Source organism: Anomaloglossus baeobatrachus, unplaced genomic scaffold (assembly GCF_048569485.1).
Source record: "Anomaloglossus baeobatrachus isolate aAnoBae1 unplaced genomic scaffold, aAnoBae1.hap1 Scaffold_574, whole genome shotgun sequence".
In the NCBI taxonomy this organism is placed as follows: domain Eukaryota; kingdom Metazoa; phylum Chordata; class Amphibia; order Anura; family Aromobatidae; genus Anomaloglossus; species Anomaloglossus baeobatrachus.
Window position 1 is genome coordinate 50,828 of NW_027444936.1, and position 20,809 is coordinate 71,636.

The following is a 20,809-nucleotide window of genomic DNA, read 5'->3' on the forward strand; positions in this document are numbered from 1 at the left end:
ATATGTATCATCGAGGTTGAGCCTCGGGGGTGTCCTTGAGGGGAGATATGTATCATCGAGGTTGAACCTCGGGGGTGTCCTTGATGGGAGATATGTATCATCGAGGTTGAGCCTCGGGGGTGTCCTTGAGGGGAGATATGTATCATCGAGGTTGAGCCTCGGGGGTGTCCTTGAGGGGAGATATGTATCATCGAGGCTGAGCCTCAGGGGTGTCCTTGAGGGGAGATATGTATCATCGAGGCTGAGCCTCGGGGGTGTCCTTGAGGGGAGATATGTATCATCGAGGCTGAGCCTCGGGGTTGTCCTTGAGGGGAGATATGTATCATCGAGGTTGAGCCTCGGGGGTGTCCTTGAGGGGAGATATGCATCATCGAGGTTGAGCCTCGGGGGTGTCCTTGATGGGAGATATGTATCATCGAGGTTGAGCCTCGGGGGTGTCCTTGATGGGAGATATGTATCATTGAGGTTGAGCCTCGGGGGTGTCCATGAGGGGAGATATGTATCATCGAGGTTGAGCCTCAGGGGTGTCCTTGAGGGGAGATATGTATCATCGAGGCTGAGCCTCGGGGGTGTCCTTGATGGGAGATATGTATCATTGAGGTTGAGCCTCGGGGGTGTCCATGAGGGGAGATATGTATCATCGAGGTTGAGCCTCGGGGGTGTCCTTGAGGGGAGACATGTATCATCGAGGTTGAGCCTCGGGGGTGTAAGCCTGGAAGGCTCCGGCAGGGTTAATGCTGGGTTATTGGGGGGGTCAGGGCCGGGTATTTTGAGCAGTCATTAGACAGGCGTGGTGCATCAGGGAACATGGAGACCAGTAGTCTCCTTCAGACGTCGGTGTGTGGAGGTGTGCAGACCTCCAGCGGGGACAGCCCGCACTCACACATGGACTTTTTACCTTCTGTCGTAAAAAGGATGTTTTTAGTTTGTGCCACTGATTGGTTTATGGAGCCTGAATTCACCAGCCGGACATTTACATGTAAACGGGTCCTGTATCTACCTCAACACGCAGCCGAGCGGGTCAGAACCTTACAGCCGGGGCTAGAAGCGCAAGCAAGATTCCCAGGAACAATTAGCATGTCCTGGGTGAAGGCGGCCATACGTGTGGGAGTGCGGGCGTACAAAAGAGAGGAGCTGATAAAGCAGCTGGTCTAGGTGAACATCTAGGAACAGCAACAACAGCACCAGCAGCAAGCCCAGCAACAGCAAGCCCAGCAAAAGCAGCAAGCTCAGCAACAGCAAGCCCAGCAATAGCAACAACAACAAGCCCAGCAACAGCAGCAAGCCCAGCAACAGCAACAACAGCAACAACAGCAAGCCCAGCAACAGCTAAGCCCAGCAACAGCTACGCCCAGCAACAGCAACAACAGCAAGCTCAGCAACAGCAGCAACAGCTAAGCCCAGCAACAGCAACAATAGCAAGCTCAGCAACAGCTAAGCCCAGCAACAGCAACAACAGCAAGCTCAGCAACAGCTAAGCCCAGCAACAGCTACGCCCAGCAACAGCTACGCCCAGCAACAGCTAAGCCCAGCAACAGCTACGCCCAGCAACAGCTACGCCCAGCAACAGATACGCCCAGCAACAGCAACAACAGCAAGCTCAGCAACAGCAGCAACAGCTAAGCCCAGCAACAGCAACAACAGCAAGCTCAGCAACAGCTAAGCCCAGCAACACCAACAACAGCAAGCTCAGCAACAGCAAGCCCAGCAACAACAGCAAGCTCAGTAACAGCTAAGCTCAGCAACAGGAACAACAGCAAGCCCAGCAACAGCAACAACAGCAAGCTCAGCAACAACAGCAAGCCCAGCAACAGCAAGCCCAGCAACAGCAAGCCCAGCAACAGCAAGCCCAGCAACAGCAGCAACAGCTAAGCCCAGCAACAGCAAGAACAGCTAAGCCCAGCAACAGCAACAACAGCTAAGCCCAGCAACAGCAACAACAGCAAGCTCAGCAACAGCTAAGCCCAGCAACAGCAAGCCCAGCAAAAGCAGCAAGCTCAGCAACAGCAAGCTCAGGAACAGAAGCAAGCCCTGGAACAGCAAGTTCAGCAACAGCAAGCCCAGCAATAGCAACAACAACAAGCCCAGCAACAGTAAGCCCAGCAACAGCAGCAAGCCCATTAACAGCAACAACAGCAACAACAGCAAGCCCAGCAACAGCTAAGCACAGCAACAGCTAAGCCCAGCAACAGCAAGCTCAGCAACAACAACACCAGCAACAGCTAAGCCCAGCAACAGCAACAACAGCAAGCTCAGCAACAGCAAGCTCAGCAACAGCTAAGCCCAGCAACAGCAAGCTCAGCAACAGCTAAGCCCAGCAACAGCTAAGCCCAGCAACAGCAACAACAGCAAGCTCAGCACCAGCTAAGCCCAGCAACAGCAACAACAGCAAGCTCAGCACCAGCTAAGCCCAGCAACAGCACCAACAGCAAGCCCAGCAACAGCAAGCTTAGAAACAGCAACAACAGCAAGCCCAGCAACAGCTAAGCCCAGCAACAACAAGCCCAGCAGCAGCAACAACAAGCCAAGCAACAGCAACAACAAGCCCTGCAGCTGCAACAACAATCAGCAGCTGCAACAACAATCAGCAGCTGCAACCAGGAGAAAACAAAAACTGTTGCTGATTTGTCTGGACTTTGTAAAGGCATTTGATCCTGTGACATTAACAATCTTATACTGAAGCTCCAGAAGCCACGACCAGGTGAACCTATAAAAGCAGAAGGGTAAGGAACTGGCTAAAAGATAGGAAACAAAGAGCAGTCATAAATGGTACATTCTCTAAATGGACTTTTGTTAGCAGTGGGGGCCGCAGGGATCTGTACTGGGAGCAGTGGGGGCCGCAGGGATCTGTACTGGGAGCAGTGGGGGCCGCAGGGATCTGTACTGGGAGCAGTGGGGGCCGCAGGGATCTGTACTGGGAGCAGTGGGGGCCGCAGGGATCTGTACTGTGAGCAGTGGGGGCCGCAGGGATCTGTACTGGGAGCAGTGGGGGCCGCAGGGATCTGTACTGGGAGCAGTGGGGGCCGCAGGGATCTGTACTGTGAGCAGTGGGGGCCGCAGGGATCTGTACTGGGAGCAGTGGGGGCCGCAGGGATCTGTACTGGGAGTAGTGGGGACTGCAGGGAACTGTACTGGGAGCAGTGGGGACCGCAGGGATCTGTACTGGGAGCAGTGGGGGCCGCAGGGATCTGTACTGGGAGTAGTGGGGACTGCAGGGATCTGTACTGGGAGCAGTGGGGGCCGCAGGGATCTGTACTGGAAGCAGTGGGGACCGCAGGGATCTGTACTGGGAGCAGTGGGGAGCACAGGGATCTGTACTGGGAGCAGTGGGGACCGCAGGGATCTGTACTGGGAGCAGTGGGGAGCGCAGGGATCTGTACTGGGAGCAGTGGGGGCCGCAGGGATCTGTACTGGGAGCAGTGGGGACCGCAGGGATCTGTACTGGGAGCAGTGGGGACCGCAGGGATCTGTACTGGGAGCAGTGGGGACCGCAGGGATCTGTACTGGAAGCAGTGGGGGCCGCAGGGATCTGTACTGGGAGCAGTGGGGGCCGCAGGGATCTGTACTGGGAGCAGTGGGGAGCGCAGGGATCTGTACTGGGAGCAGTGGGGAGCGCAGGGATCTGTACTGGGAGCAGTGGGGGGGTCGCAGGGATCTGTACTGGGAGCAGTGGGGAGCGCAGGGATCTGTACTGGAAGCAGTGGGGGGGTCGCAGGGATCTGTACTGGGAGCAGTGGGGACCGCAGGGATCTGTACTGGAAGCAGTGGGGACTGCAGGGATCTGTACTGGGAGCAGTGGGGGCCGCAGGGATCTGTACTGGGGGCAGTGGGGGTCGCAGGGATCTGTACTGGGAGCAGTGGGGACTGCAGGGATCTGTACTGGGAGCAGTGGGGACTGCAGGGATCTGTACTGGGGGCAGTGGGGGCCGCAGGGATCTGTACTGGGGGCAGTGGGGGTCGCAGGGATCTGTACTGGGAGCAGTGGGGACTGCAGGGATCTGTACTGGGAGCAGTGGGGACTGCAGGGATCTGTACTGGGAGCAGTGGGGGCCGCAGGGATCTGTACTGGGAGCAGTGGGGGCCGCAGGGATCTGTACTGGGAGCAGTGGGGACCGCAGGGATCTGTACTGGGGGCAGTGGGGGCCGCAGGGATCTGTACTGGGAGCAGTGGGGGCCGCAGGGATCTGTACTGGGAGCAGTGGGGACCGCAGGGATCTGTACTGGGAGCAGTGGAGTCCGCAGGGATCTGTACTGGGAGCAGTGGGGGCCGCAAAGATCTGTACTGGGAGCAGTGGGGAGCGCAGGGATCTGTACTGGGAGCAGTGGGGGCCGCAGGGATCTGTACTGGGAGCAGTGGGGACCGCAGGGATCTGTACTGGAAGCAGTGGGGGGGTCGCAGGGATCTGTACTGGGAGCAGTGGGGACCGCAGGGATCTGTACTGGAAGCAGTGGGGGCCGCAGGGATCTGTACTGGGAGCAGTGGGGACCGCAGGGATCTGTACTGGGAGCAGTGGGGGCCGCAGGGATCTGTACTGGGAGCAGTGGGGGGGTCGCAGGGATCTGTACTGGAAGCAGTGGGGGGGTCGCAGGGATCTGTACTGGGAGCAGTGGGGACTGCAGGGATCTGTACTGGGAGCAGTGGGGGCCGCAGGGATCTGTACTGGGAGCAGTGGGGGCCGCAGGGATCTGTACTGGGAGCAGTGGGGGCCGCAGGGGATCTGTACTGGGAGCAGTGGGGGCCGCAGGGATCTGTACTGGGAGCAGTGGGGGCCGCAGGGATCTGTACTGGGAGCAGTGGGGGCCGCAGGGATCTGTACTGGAGCAGTGGGGACCGCAGGGATCTGTACTGGGAGCAGTGGGGACCGCAGGGATCTGTACTGGGAGCAGTGGGGCCGCAGGGATCTGTACTGGGAGCAGTGGGGCCGCAGGGATCTGTACTGGGAGCAGTGGGGGCCGGGCAGGGATCTGTACTGGGAGCAGTAGGGGACTGCAGGGATCTGTACTGGGAGCAGTGGGGGCCGCAGGGATCTGTACTGGGAGCAGTGGGGGCCGCAGGGATCTGTACTGGGAGCAGTGGGGGCCGCAGGGATCTGTACTGGGAGCAGTGGGGACCGCAGGATCTGTACTGGGAGCAGTGGGGACCGCAGGGATCTGTACTGGAAGCAGTGGGGGGGGTCGCAGGGATCTGTACTGGGAGCAGTGGGATACCGCAGGGATCTGTACTGGGAGCAGTGGGGACTGCAGGGATCTGTACTGGAGCAGTGGGGGCCGCAGGGATCTGTACTGGGAGCAGTGGGGCCGCAGGGATCTGTACTGGAAGCAGTGGGGGGGTCGCAGGGATCTGTACTGGGAGCAGTGGGGACCGCAGGGATCTGTACTGGAAGCAGTGGGGGCCGCAGGGATCTGTACTGGGAGCAGTGGGGACCGCAGGGATCTGTACTGGGAGCAGTGGGGGCCGCAGGGATCTGTACTGGAAGCAGTGGGGGGGTCGCAGGGATCTGTACTGGAAGCAGTGGGGGGGTCGCAGGGATCTGTACTGGGAGGCAGTGGGGACTGCAGGGATCTGTACTGGGAGCAGTAGGGGACCTGCAGGGATCTGTACTGGGAGCAGTGGGGGCCGCAGGGATCTGTACTGGGAGCAGTGGGGGCCGCAGGGATCTGTACTGGGAGCAGTGGGGGCCGCAGGGATCTGTACTGGGAGCAGTGGGGGCCGCAGGGATCTGTACTGGGAGCAGTGGGGGCCGCAGGGATCTGTACTGGGGAGCAGTGGGGGAGCCGCAGGGATCTGTACTGGGAGCAGTGGGGGGCCGCAGGGATCTGTACTGGGAGCAGTGGGGCCGCAGGATCTGTACTGGGAGCAGTGGGGACCGCAGGGATCTGTACTGGAGCAGTGGGGGCCGCAGGGATCTGTACTGGAGCAGTGGGGGCTGCAGGGATCTGTACTGGGAGCAGTGGGGACAGCAGGGATCTGTACTGGGAGCAGTGGGATACCGCAGGGGATCTGTACTGGGAGCAGTGGGGGACTGCAGGGATCTGTACTGGGAGCAGTGGGGGGCCGCAGGGATCTGTACTGGGAGCAGTGGGGGCCGCAGGGATCTGTACTGGGAGCAGTGGGGACCGCAGGGATCTGTACTGGGAGCAGTGGGGACCGCAGGGATCTGTACTGGGAGCAGTGGGGACCGCAGGGGATCTGTACTGGAAGCAGTGGGGGCTGCAGGGATCTGTACTGGGAGCAGTGGGGGCCGCAGGATATGTACTGGGAGCAGTGGGGGGGTCGCAGGGATCTGTGCTGGGAGCAGTGGGGGGCCGCAGGGATCTGTACTGGGAGCAGTGGGGGCCGCAGGGATCTGTACTGGGAGCAGTGGGGACCGCAGGGATCTGTACTGGGGGCAGTGGGGACCGCAGGGATCTGTACTGGGAGCAGTGGGGGCCGCAGGATCTGTACTGGGAGCAGTGGGGGCTGCAGGGATCTGTACTGGGAGCAGTGGGGACCGCAGGGATCTGTACTGGGAGCAGTGGGGGCCGCAGGGATCTGTACTGGGAGCAGTGGGGACCGCAGGGATCTGTACTGGGAGCAGTGGGGGCCGCAGGGATCTGTACTGGGAGCAGTGGGGGCCGCAGGGATCTGTACTGGGAGCAGTGGGGGCCGCAGGGATCTGTACTGGGAGCAGTGGGGGCCGCAGGGATCTGTACTGGGAGCAGTGGGGGCCGCAGGGATCTGTACTGGGAGCAGTGGGGGCCGCAGGGATCTGTACTGGGAGCAGTGGGGGCCGCAGGGATCTGTACTGGGAGCAGTGGGGACCGCAGGGATCTGTACTGGGAGCAGTGGGGGCCGCAGGGATCTGTACTGGAGCAGTGGGGGCCGCAGGGATCTGTACTGGGAGCAGTGGGGGCCGCAGGGATCTGTACTGGGAGCAGTGGGGGCTGCAGGGATCTGTACTGGGAGCAGTGGGGGCCGCAGGGATCTGTACTGGGAGCAGTGGGGGCCGCAGGGATCTGTACTGGGAGCAGTGGGGGCCGCAGGGATCTGTACTGGGAGCAGTGGGGGCCGCAGGGATCTGTACTGGGAGCAGTGGGGGCCGCAGGGATCTGTACTGGGAGCAGTGGGGGCCGCAGGGATCTGTACTGGGAGCAGTGGGGGGCCGCAGGGATCTGTACTGGGAGCAGTGGGGGCCGCAGGGATCTGTACTGGGAGCAGTGGGGACCGCAGGGATCTGTACTGGGAGCAGTGGGGGCCGCAGGGATCTGTACTGGGAGCAGTGGGGGCCGCAGGGATCTGTACTGGGAGCAGTGGGGGACGCAGGGATCTGTACTGGGAGCAGGGGGGCCGCAGGGATCTGTACTGGGAGCAGTGGGGAGCGCAGGGATCTGTACTGGGAGCAGTGGGGACCGCAGGGATCTGTACTGGGAGCAGTGGGGGCCGCAGGGATCTGTACTGGGAGCAGTGGGGGCCGCAGGGATCTGTACTGGGAGCAGTGGGGACCGCAGGGATCTGTACTGGGAGCAGTGTGGGCCGCAGGGATCTGTACTGGGAGCAGTGGGGGCCGCAGGGATCTGTACTGGGAGCAGTGGGGGCCGCAGGGATCTGTACTGGGAGCAGTGGGGACCGCAGGGATCTGTACTGGGAGCAGTGGGGGCCGCAGGGATCTGTACTGGGAGCAGTGGGGGCCGCAGGGATCTGTACTGGGAGCAGTGGGGGCCGCAGGGATCTGTACTGGGAGCAGTGGGGGCCGCAGGGATCTGTACTGGGAGCAGTGGGGACCGCAGGGATCTGTACTGGGAGCAGGGGGGGCCGCAGAGATCTGTACTGGGAGCAGTGGGGGCAGCAGGGATCTGTACTGGGAGCAGTGGGGGGGGGTCGCAGGGATCTGTGCTGGGAGCAGTGGGGGCCGCAGGGATCTGTACTGGGAGCAGTGGGGGCCGCGGGGATCTGTACTGGGAGCAGTGGGGACCGCAGGGATCTGTACTGGGAGCAGGGGGGCCGCAGGGATCTGTACTGGGAGCAGTGGGGGCCGCAGGGATCTGTACTGGGAGCAGTGGGGGCCGCAGGGATCTGTACTGGGAGCAGTGGGGGCCGCAGGGATCTGTACTGGGAGCAGTGGGGGCCGCAGGGATCTGTACTGGGAGCAGTGGGGGCCGCAGGGATCTGTACTGGGAGCAGTGGGGGCCGCAGGGATCTGTACTGGGAGCAGTGGGGACCGCAGGGATCTGTACTGGGAGCAGTGGGGGCCGCAGGGATCTGTACTGGGAGCAGTGGGGACCGCAGGGATCTGTACTGGGAGCAGTGGGGGACGCAGGGATCTGTACTGGGAGCAGTGGGGGACGCAGGGATCTGTACTGGGAGCAGTGGGGGCCGCAGGGATCTGTACTGGGAGCAGTGGGGACTGCAGGGATCTGTACTGGGAGCAGTGGGGGCCGCAGGGATCTGTACTGGGAGCAGTGGGGTGCCGCAGGGATCTGTACTGGGAGCAGTGGGGGCCGCAGGGATCTGTACTGGGAGCAGTGGGGACCGCAGGGATCTGTACTGGGAGCAGTGGGGGCCGCAGGGGTCTGTACTGGGAGCAGTGGGGGCCGCAGGGATCTGTACTGGGAGCAGTGGGGGCCGCAGGGATCTGTACTGGGAGCAGTGGGGGCCGCAGGGATCTGTACTGGGAGCAGTGGGGAGCGCAGGGATCTGTACTGGGAGCAGTGGGGGCCGCAGGGATCTGTACTGGGAGCAGTGGGGGCAGCAGGGATCTGTACTGGGAGCAGTGGGGAGCGCAGGGATCTGTACTGGGAGCAGTGGGGGCCGCAGGGATCTGTACTGGGAGCAGTGGGGGCCGCAGGGATCTGTACTGGGAGCAGTGGGGGCCGCAGGGATCTGTACTGGGAGCAGTGGAGACTGCAGGGATCTGTACTGGGAGCAGTGGGGGCCGCAGGGATCTGTACTGGGAGCAGTGGGGACCGCAGTGATCTGTACTGGGAGCAGTGGGGACCGCAGGGATCTGTACTGGGAGCAGTGGGGGCCGCAGGGATCTGTACTGGGAGCAGTGGGGACCGCAGGGATCTGTACTGGGAGCAGTGGGGACCGCAGGGATCTGTACTGGGAGCAGTGGGGACCGCAGGGATCTGTACTGGGAGCAGTGGGGGCCGCAGGGATCTGTACTGGGAGCAGTGGGGACCGCAGTGATCTGTACTGGGAGCAGTGGGGACCGCAGGGATCTGTACTGGGAGCAGTGGGGGCCGCAGGGATCTGTACTGGGAGCAGTGGGGGCCGCAGTGATCTGTACTGGGAGCAGTGGGGGCCGCAGGGATCTGTACTGGGAGCAGTGGGGGCCGCAGGGATCTGTACTGGGAGCAGTGGGGGCTGCAGGGATCTGTACTGGGAGCAGTGGGGACCGCAGGGATCTGTACTGGGAGCAGTGGGGGCCGCAGGATTCTGTACTGGGAGCAGTGGGGGCCGCAGGGATCTGTACTGGGAGCAGTGGGGGCCGCAGGGATCTGTACTAGGAGCAGTGGGGGCCGCAGGGATCTGTACTGGGAGCAGTGGGGACCGCAGTGATCTGTACTGGGAGGAGTGTGGACTGCAGGGATCTGTACTGGGAGCAGTGGGGGCCGCAGGGATCTGTACTGGGAGCATCAGGGACCGCAGGGAACTGTACTGGGAGCAGCAGGGACCGCAGGGATCTGTGCTGAGGGCAGTGTCGACTCTGGTGGCTGCGGGGACAGGCGGGGAAGGAGCTGCTTCTCAAGTGTTGAAATCCCCAAGGCTTGTGGGCCAAAATTCTGGATGCATCACTTCCTCCACCTCCTCTAGGGCCTCCACCTCCTCTAGGGCCTCCACCTCCTCTAGGGCCTCCACCTCCTCTAGGGCCTCCACCTCCTCTAGGGCCTCCACCTCCTCTAGGGCCTCCACCTCCTCTAGGTCCTCCACCTCCTCTAGGGCCTCCACCTCCTCTAGGGCCTCCACCTCCTCTAGGGCCTCCACTTGCGTCCTCAACCTTTCCATTAATGTAAGACTACTGCAGAGAGAATCCCCCGACCTCCGCACAGCTCGGCCGGGGCTCACAATCAGGCAGCCCTGATATTAATCTGCACCGGAGACCGCAGTCACAGCGGCAGAGTTGTGGACGATATCCAGGACAAGTGTCATCAATGGTTGTCTCCACTGGAGCCAGGGAAGGCCGTGTGCGATAATGGTGCTGACCTGTTGGCGGCCCTACGCCTGGCGACATCACACATGTGCCGTGCATGGCTCACGTCCTGAACCTGGGTGTACAGACATTTCTATCCCAGTCTCCTGGGCTGGATGCGCTGCTGCATAAGAGGCGGTTGGTGTGTATCGGCTAACTGACCTGCAACCATACAAAGGTCTTTCGGCCTACCGACTAACCGGTTGGTATGCGATGTGCCGACACGGTGGAATTCCCCTCTGCGCATGTGGCAGCGATTGTGGCAGCAGCAGCGAGCCCTGGCGCACTATGCTATGACACCTAACCTTGAACAATGCAGTACAGAGGTGGGCAAATCCCGAATGTGGAGTGGGCACAGATGAAGGACCTCTGCACTCTCCTGCACTTGTTAGAAATGGCTACAAAGATGGTTATCACTGAGGATGTCACCATCATCATCACTATCCACTCATCTACATGCTGGAGATCACTCTGTATAATCTGCAGGAGGAAGTCCCAGAGCAGGAAGGAGGAAGCAGAGGAGGAAGGAGGAAGCAGAGGAGGAAGGAGGAAGCAGAGGAGGAAGGAGGAAGCAGAGGAGGAAGGAGGAAGCAGAGGAGGAAGCAGAGGAGGAGGAAGAATGCTGTCATCATCATCACTATCCACTCATCTACATGCTGGAGAGCACGCTGTATAATCTGCAGGAGGAAGTCCCAGAGCAAGAGGAGGAAGCAGAGGAGGAAGGAGGAAGCAGAGGAAGAGGAAGGAGGAAGCAGAGGAGGATGAGGAAGGAGGAAGCAGAGGAGGAAGGATGCCGTCATCATCATCACTATTCACTCATCTACATGCTGGAGAGCACGCTGTATAATCTGCAGGAGGAGGTCCCAGAGCAAGAGGAGGAAGCAGAGGAGGAAGGAGGAAGCAGAGGAAGAGGAAGGAGGAAGCAGAGGAGGATGAGGAAGGAGGAAGCAGAGGAGGAAGGATGCCGTCATCATCATCACTATTCACTCATCTACATGCTGGAGAGCACGCTGTATAATCTGCAGGAGGAGGTCCCAGAGCAAGAGGAGGAAGCAGAGGAGGATGAGGAAGGAGGAAGCAGAGGAGGATGAGGAAGGAGGAAGCAGAGGAGGAAGGATGCCGTCATCATCATCACTATCCACTCATCTACATGCTGGAGAGCACGCTGTATAATCTGCGGGAGGAGGTCCCAGAGGAGGATGAGGAAGCAGAGGAGGATGAGGAAGGGATACCATTTCATGTGAGGTCCGGACAGTCGTCGCACTGGTGAGTGTCTAGGGAGTCCATGGACCGAGGGGGGCTCATGGTAACAGAGAAATGTTAGTGAAGGTGCAGGAGCCGAGGATAAAGGGAGGAGGAAGAGGTGATGGGGGCAGAGAACTCCGGAGACGATGAATATGTTGGTCCTGTCCGTGGTGGGTGTGAGGGTCCGGAGGAGACGGGCTTGAGCGTTATTTGGAGTACCACCGCTGCAGTTGGGAGTACCCGGGGATGATGGAATGGGGCAGCCAGGTGTTAGAACCCTACACGGGTAGGGGAATACCCCGGGACTCGGTGATGGTGTGGCGGAGTGCCGTGGTTAGTGAAGGGGTCACTTGCGTACTCACTTAGTCCATTAAGCTGACACTGACAACTGGATAAACCAAAGTTCTAAACACCGCTGCCGCTGAGGGGAGCTAGATCGGGTCCCGTCCCCAAGGGTACTGCCTGGTGATCCGTGACCTGCCTCCTGGCACTAAGTTTACTTCTTTGGTGGTCCCAATAGTATGGAACTTGCCGGGTCCCGCTCCCCACTGTGGCTAACTGTGGGAGCTTGCTCTCAGGGTTCACGCTTGGGATTTTCTGGACTGTTTTTAGTGGAAAGTCCTATCCCCCTCGTTGTGCTAGTGCCCCGATTTTGGAGCGGGTGGAGAGCGGATCTTGAAGGCTCCGTTCTCTTCGGGTAAATTGTCAGGTTGCCTGAAGCTATTCCCTGACCAAGGGTCCACGTACCAGTCGTGCCCTGGTCCCAGCCCGATGATGGTGCAAGGCCGCCAACTGTCCTACTCGACAGACCCAAGCCCCTTGCCACAATCCCCTGCAACCAGGGGTCCAGCTCCTCTAGGCCCAGACCACCGTCTGCTATCTAGATGGCTTCCGGGGAGCCCTGCTCCTGACCTCCTCTCTCCTTCACCTCTCAAGCTCAACTCCTCTCTCCTGACACTCCTGACCTCCCCTCTCCAACCCCCCAGGTGGGCGACTCTTTTCCACTCATGTTACCCACTGGTGTGTTTGGTGGGTGTGGTGCAGAGTGTACCTAGGATTTTGATTCGCTGATGTGGGCAACACCATGTAGTTGGGGACCCATAACCAAGAAGGAGGTGGATACTGTACGGGAGGGCAGATTGCGCAATACCTTGTGACGACCTGATAGGCCAGGGGCATCACAATTTCAAATGTCAGCTTTCAGGCTTTAAGAAACACTAAAAAAGTCATGAATACATAATGTGTAACGTAGCGGTTACTTTTCAAGACCAAACAGGGGGAAAAATTATGGAATCACTCAATTCTGAGGTAAAAATTATGGAATCACCCTGTAAATTTTCATTCCCAAAACTAACATCTGCATCAAATAAGATCTGTTCGTTAGTCTGCATCTAAAAAGGAGTGTTCACACCTTGGAGAGCTGTTGCACCAAGTGGACTGACATGAATCATGGCTCCAACATGAGAGATGTCAAATGAAACAAAGGAGAGGATTATCAAACTCTTAAAAGAGGGTAAATCATCACGCAATGTTGCAAAAGATGTTGGCTGTTCACAGCTGTGTCTAAAATCTGGACCAAATACAAACAACATGGGAAGGTTGTTAAAGGCAAACATACTGGTAGACCAAGGAAGACATCAAAGCATCAAAACAGGAAACTCAGAGCAATATGTCTCTAAAACAGGAAATGCCCAACAAAATAAATGAGGAACGAATGGGAGGAAACTGGAGTCAATGTCTGTGACCGAACTGTAAGAAACCGCCTAAAGGAAATGGGATTTACAAACAGAAAAGCTAAACAATAAAAAGATGACTGCCTGAAGAGAAGATGTAAATTATTACAGTCATTGATGATCTGGGGCTGCATGTCAGGTAAAGGCACTGGGGCGATGGCTGTCATTACATCTTCAAGAAATGCCCAAGTTTACATTGAAATTTTAGACACTTTTCTCATCCCATCAATTGAAAGGATGTTTGGGGATGATGAAATCATTTATCAAGATGATAATGCATAGTGCCATACAGCACAAACTGTGAAAACATTCCTTGAAAGAAGACGCATAAGGTCAATGTCATGGCCTGAAAATAGTCCGGATCTCAATACAAAAGAAAATCTTTGGTGGAAGTTGAAGAAAATGCTCCATGACAAGATCCGACCTGCAAAGCAGATCTGCAGCAGCCATCATAGAAAGCTGGAGGCAGACTGATGAAGAGTCCTGTTTGTCACTCATTAAGTCCATGCCCCAGAGACTGCAAGCTGTTATAAAAGCCAGAGTTGGTGCAACAAAATACTAGTGATGTACTGGAGTCTTCTTTTGTTTGTTTGTTTTTCATGATTCCATGATTTTTTTCTCATAATTGAGTGATTCCATAATCCCCCCCCCCTTTGGTCTTGAACAATAACCGTTACTGGCTTCACATTTTGTTTTCTGGATTTTTTAGTGTTTCTTAAAGCCAGAAAGTCGCCATCTGACATGACTTTAGTTTTGTGCTGTCAGTGATCTGCTTTTATAAACAAAAGTAAACAACAGAATGAACATCCTCAGAGCCAGGGGTTGTAGCCAGATGCCTCCCCCCTGGAGAGGGAGGCGCGGATGTGGAGTATGGAAACGCGCTTGTAGACAGCAGGAGGCGCACAGCGCGGTGTCAGGTCTAGAATCCCACCACGGGAACGTCACGTCTTCAACACAAACATCAGCAGCTCAACAGCCCGCAGCAATGTATAGGCCTGTAGGACACATTGTTTCACCATCGCATGCACCAGCAGAACAGAGAAGAAGCCTGACTTTAAAAAGTTGCTAGTAGGACTGCTCCCGAGTACCAAGGGGGAGCAGTAGGAAGGAACTGCAGTTCATGTGACCAGGACTGTAAAGGCAGGGACGCCAGGGCTTTGCCTAATTCCGCTCCTGGACAAGCAGTAGCCGCAACCCCGATGACATCTCACCCGGCTCCAGCAGTCCGCCCAGCCGCAACGGTGATGACGTCGGCCCCGGCAGTCCGCACGGCCGCAGCAGAGGCGACACCCGGCCAGAAGTCTGCCCCAGATGCGGCGCTGGCCGCTCCCAGGTACCCCGTCCCAGCTGTGGAGCAGCCGGAGTGCACCTGCAAAGAGGAGGAGCAGGCCACTGAGCGATGGGGCCCTCGGCAGTTAGCGAGGCCGGTTGTAGCCGGCGCCGAGGGCATCCGAGTGTGCCTGGCTCCTGAGCAGGAGGCAGAGCACGGAACCCGTGCCCCGTACTGGGAGTGGCGGCAGCAGCAGCAGTGGTAGCGGAGCATGGACGGCTACCCGAAAGTTTAAAGTTGACTGTTTTATGGACTGTCACGCCTGTTCAGCGTCTTTAAGTTCAGGAGGAGGCCATCTGCACAGCAGGTGGGGTGGTGGCAGGATATTTAGAGTTTAAGAAAACGTACCTCCTGATGTGGGAAGATGTATGATTGTAATGTGTTGATTTTTCCTTTTTTCCAGTTTCAATAAATGTTGGTGCCCAGACAGCCCGAGGACGGGCTGTGTTTTACCAAGGGGGTGTGTGACGCCCTGGCAAAGCCAGGTTGTCACAGAAAGAGTTAATCCTCCTTGGTAACCTGATCCCACACCAGTGCAGCAGGACAAACCACCTCCCCCAGTGTAAGAGCAAAACAGAGCAGGAGGGGAGGGGCTGGAGAGAGTGTGTGGAGAGAGAGACAGGAGAGGAGCCCGGAGTTGTAGCTCCCGAGCTGCTACAGAAGCGTGCTCCAAAAGGGCCGGGACAGGCTGTTAGTGAGGAAGGGGCCAGAGGTAGCCGGGGCAGGGTAGCGGCCCGCCGGTACCAAGGGTGACCCGGATCACTGCAGGGGAGTGGACTCCCCGTTCCCGGCTGAGGAGAAAGAGAAAGAGAGTGGAGAGAGAGTCACCTGGCTGCAGGGAAAGAACAGGGGCTGCTGCACCGTGTGTGGGACACTAACACCCCCGTACCGAAGGCTGCGGACTCCGGCAGTTTCTGATTAATTCCTGACTCTGTGTGAATTTTCTTGCAAAGCGAACTGTGAGTAAAAACATCCCCCGGTCCAACCGGACGCACAGCTCTCAGACCGTCTCCATCTCCTCCCTGCACCACCTCACCGGGGTCCCGGGACACCAACACCCTACCCGTGGAGGGAAATCACCACCTTGCTGCCCACCACCATCCCCGGGATCGATTAACCGGCAGCGACGGTGCTCCGTTACCTCACCGCACACCACGGGTGGCGTCACGGACAATCTCCCTTACCTAATCCCCTTCTTACTGTGGAGCCTGGGATCACAGACCGGGTCACGCCACCGTGATACCCACAGAAGTGACCCCTTGGCCCGGATCTGAGTACCCCTTGTCCCGGGGCGACACAGATGCACTGGTACTATATGAAACTCCTGAGACATTAGAGGCCGATATGGCCACACGGATCGATAGAGGACTCAGACATAGACCTGGGATGACCCCACCTCCATTTGTGCTCCCAAGGGCTGAAGTTCCTCCTGTAAGCTCTGATGAACCCTTGCTGTCAGGGGGGCCTCTCCTGAGACTGGGCCTCTTGTGGTTCGCTGTAAGATGGGGGTTTGGTTTCTTGTTGTGGTGGTAGGGGTCATTTTATTGGGGTGTGTCCTTCAGTACCTAAACAAAAGAGACCGTCAGTATACTGTTGACACCGGGTTGTGTAGAGGATTAGAACATGGGCATATATATTTCCTCCGCATGCGCGTCTTAGTTTATCTTATCCGCTGAAGTTGTTTTTGGTATGAAGACCGATCCTATTTCCGTCCTTCTGGATAGTGGGCTTGGAGCCAATATGGCTGAGTCTTGGCTTGCTCTGATCCATGGTCTACCGCAGTGAGTTGGTGAGGTCCACCTCCATATTCGCTATTGATTTTGCACCTCTTGGCCAGGGAAGTTTATTGCAAATATTGCATAATGTGAACCTTCACATGGGGGCTCTTCAGAAGGAGCCCCTCTCCGCTTATGTCTTCAAAGGTCTCCCTACTTCTATTGGACTTGGTCTTCCCCGCTTGGTTGTGCACAATCCTGTTATTGGTAGAATAGGGAGATAGGTAGAGTGATTTCTGCAAGGATAATTGCCTCAGTATGACCATCTCTACCATCTCCACTAAAACTGTGACCCTTTTCTGTCCAATTTCATGGATGTTTTCTCTGAAAAGGGTGCGAGGATCTGCCTCCACATTGTGCATGTGTGACGCCCTGGCAAAACCACGTTGTCACAGAGACTGCACAAATCTACCAGGTGCAGACCTCCATCCTCCTTGGCCTTCCAACAAAACACCACACACAGGTAACACCAACCACAAAAGCCTAGTCACCCCCCCGGGACAATAGAGACACACCAGTGGGCATGGCCAGGCAGATAGGAACGCCCACCTAGGGGTCCTGAGGGAGGAAACACAGCAGATTAGTCAGGAGAGAGAAAGTGAGAGGAGCGTGGAGTGAAGTGGGGTCAGGGGTTGGAGCCTCTGGACTACCAGACTACCTGAGCGGACTAGGTGGCAGACGACAGAGTAGGGTCACAGGCGACGGAGATCCCATCACGGGAGACCTTAAGTGGACCAGGGCAGGGTTGTAGCTCGCCGGTGCCGACAGCGGGAATCCGGTCTGGAGGCCGTGCACAGTCGGGGTACCTGGACCTCAGGGCAAGGACCGCTTCAAGCACCTTACCGATTAGCCAGCAGGGGACAAGATTCCAGATCCTGTCCCACAAGTAGCCCAGAGAGCGAAATGGAAGCCCAACGAGGGGGATAGGGTGTCCGCCTGAACCCACGGGTCAGATTTTTGCAGTCAGTGGCTCCCACAGTACATAACACAGGGAGCGGACTTCTCCCGTTTTATGCGGATTAAGTCACCACACAAGAAACTACAAGTGCAGGAGGAAGGGCCCCTGCCCTGTCAGCCATGTGCGGGACCTAGCACACCCCTCCAGAGGCTCCCGGCATCCGGCCTTGGTTTACAATACGGACTTTGTGTGATTTATTTCCACAGTGAGTACACCGGTACCATCCGGTCCCTTTTAAAGACTGCTCCCTGCAACCCCCCTCATCATCCTCTGGGCCCCGGGACTACACCTCCCCTACCTGTGGAGGGAATTCCACCTTGCTGCCCCACTCCATCAGCCCTGGGCACCCTCAAACCAAGGCAGCGGCAGTGTCACCAATAATCACCGCAACCCACGGGTGGCGTCACTGACAAACTCTTCCCCTGTAAATACCCCCCTTTTTATTGTTGTGGGCGACGGGCCGCTGCACGAGCCCCAGATCTGGCTGCCACTCGAGCCCCAGCCACGATCCCGGATCCGAGCGCCTCGGGTAGCCTTCCCTGACATGGTCAGTCACCCCCTGCCCGCGACAAATGATTGTCATGATATTACAGGATAATAAACTGTATGTCAAACTGGAAAAATGTGTTTTTGCCATTCAAGAAGTTCAATTTTGGGGTTTTGGAACTTCTCGTCGTTTGTCAATCCTCTCAGTGATATGACAAAAAAGGTGCAGACTTTTTGAGGTGGTCCGACCCCTCTCTCTAGGCATTTTCTTTCTTGAAGAAATGTTTTTCCAAGGCTCCTCTTATCACTCAACCCAATGTTTTTCAACCATTTATTGTTGAGGTTGATGCATTTGAGGTGGGGGTTGGGGCTGTGTTGTCTCAGTGGTCATCCCCTAGTAAGTGGCATTCATGCATCTTTTTCTCTAAAAAATGTGTCGTTAGCCTAAAAGAATTATGATATTGGCAATAGAGAACTTTTAGCCATTAGGTTGGCTTTTGAGGAGTGGCGTCATCTTTTAGAGGGGGCAGTTCACCTTGTCATTGTGATTACCAATTATAAAATCTGCCTTATCTTGAATCCTCTTAATATCTTAATTCTAGACAAGCCAGGTGGCCTTTGTTGTTTACCAGGTTTAATTTTGTTGTCACTTACCGTCCTGGGGTTAAAAACGGTAAAGGAGATGATTAGTCCCGGAGTTTCATAGGGGGAGGTAGTTCTGAAGACTCTGTTCCTATTCTACAGGAAGCAGTGGTGGTTTTCACCATTGTGATCTGATCTTGAGGGTGAGGTATTGAAGGCTCAGGGGACCCCCTGCTGCTTGTCCGTCAGGGAGATTGTTTGTGCCTTTACATTCTCAAGCTTTTAGGAGGGCATCATAACCTGGCTCTTGTGGGTCACCCAGGTAGTAAAGCGACCTTGGATGGCCTTTCTCATTGTTTTTGGTGGCCGAGGTTGAGTCAGGATGTGGTTGAATGTGTGCTCACCTTGTAATGTTTGTACCCTGCATACTCGTCCTTCCGGATCTCTCTTACCGTCGGCTATACCTTACAGACCATGGATACAACTTCATCCGCTGGAATGACTGTGATTTTAGAGGCGGTGGTGATTTTAGTAAAATGGCGCCTTACCCACGCTCCCCAGCGCTAAAACTTTATCTCAAGTGTTCATTACTGAGATTGTGAAGCTTCACCAGGTTCCCTCCGATGCGGTGTCAGATCGGGGAACTCCGTTTGTATCTACATTTTGGAAAGTGTTTTGTACTCGTCTGGGCGTTCATCTTACATTTTCTTCGTTGTCCCATCCTCAATCTAAGAACCAAAGGCTAGAGATTTACCCAAGGGGTTTTGAGTCTGATAATCAGGAGGATTGGTCGTCTTACCTACTCTTGACTGAATTTGTATTAAACAATCATCGCAATGAGACCTCTGTTAGGTCGCGATAGTCTGGTGCACGCGGCTTTCACCCTCAATTCGGTGTTTTCAGTAGACATGGGTCTTCTTGGGTTCCTGGGGACAAACGATTTTCTTCTTTGTTCTCTTCTATAAGACATGGCGTCCAAAGCAACCTAAAGGTTATGGGGGACAGACACAAATGCACGGCTGATAACAGACGTTCATCAGGTCCGGACCTGTGTGTGAATGATTACGTATAGCTGACCACCAAAAATAGAGTTTAAGATTCCTTCTTTGCAATTAGGCCCTTGTTTCATTGGTCAGTACAAAGTAATCGCCGTTATTAATCCGGTGTCCTCTCATCTTAAGCACTTAAAATCCACAATGTTTTTCACAGGTCATTGCTCAAGAAATATGTTCTCCAGAGACGCCACCCTCACCACCGCCAGCCTCACCACCGCCAGCCTCACCACCGCCAGCCTCACCACCGCCAGCCTCACCACCGCCTCCAGTTATTGGTGATGGTAATTTACAGTTTCAGGTGGCAAGGATCGTGAATACTCATTTTGTTTGTCGCTCCCTCCAATATTTCGTGCACTAGAAGGGTTATGGTCCTGGAGAAAGTCGGTGGGTCCCAGCATTGGAAGTGAACGCTAGTAGGTTGATATGCTCCTTCCATGCATCTTATCCGCTCCTGAGGGTCAGGAGGAATTTTGTAGAAGGGTGACACTGTCAAGAGTGTGTTACGTCCTGGTTTCACCTCTGGGTAGCCTGTGGTCAGGAGGTCACAGCGTTCAATCTGCAGGCCTTCTGTAGAGCTCACTTGACTGCTGTATTGTCGATTTATTTTTCCTTCTATGCTATGAAGGTGTTAAGGACCCTTTCCCTGCTGGCTGAGAATTCTACTAGACTTCAGATGCAGCTTGAGACTATATTTCTCCTCTGCTATATCTACCCACCCCTGGCTTCACTCCATACTGGATATAGAATTTCTACTCTGACCATGGTGAAGGAGCTTGTTTCTGTTAAGCAGAGGGGTTCATTCCTTTAGCTGCAGCGCAGCTTCCAATTGGAGAAGATATTAGAGCCCTGTCATGCTTACTCTCTTGACGCTTTACTCCCTTGAGGGGGGATATTTAGTTGAGTCATATCCAGGAGCTTAGCAAGGTACAAGACTCAGGCATCTCTACCTTCAGGGGTAATCCTGGGGATAGAGATAGCCTAGGGTCCCTTAGCTTGAGGGACAGCTCAGGTGCACATTGTCATTGCTATCTAACCGTCACTGGCATGACAACACAGTGTCCGTTGTGCACCCCTCAGCGTCACCATACAACCCCCCATGCAAATTGTCCGCAGTGCCCCCCCGTATATAGTGTTATCATACAACCCTCTGTATATGGCGTCCGCAGTGCACTTCCCTGTATACAATGTCATCATACACTGCCCCATATACAGCGTCCGCAGTGCCCCCCACGTATACAGTGTCATCATACACCGCCCCATATGCAGTGTCTGAAGTGCCCCCCCTGTATACAGCGTCCGCAGTGCCCCCCCTGTATACAGTGTCCGCAGTGCCCCCCCTGTATACAGCGTCCGCAGTGCCCCCCCCTGTATACAGCGTCCGCAGTGCCCCCCCTGTATACAGCGTCCGCAGTGCCCCCCCTGTATACAGCGTCCGCAGTGCCCCCCCCTGTATACAGCGTCCGCAGTGCCCCC

At 56.5% G+C, this 20,809-nt stretch overlaps 1 protein-coding gene and 1 pseudogene across 1 annotated transcript in view; one reads left to right on the forward strand and one right to left on the reverse strand.

Annotated features, from left to right (window-relative positions):
* The window catches only part of LOC142284800 (phosphatidylinositol 3-kinase C2 domain-containing subunit gamma-like), a 51,722-nt gene that overhangs the window by 20,617 nt on the left and 10,296 nt on the right, over positions 1-20,809 (reverse strand). The gene's annotated exons all lie outside the window — the stretch shown is intronic.
* LOC142284801 (uncharacterized) lies at positions 808-2,652 on the forward strand (annotated as a pseudogene).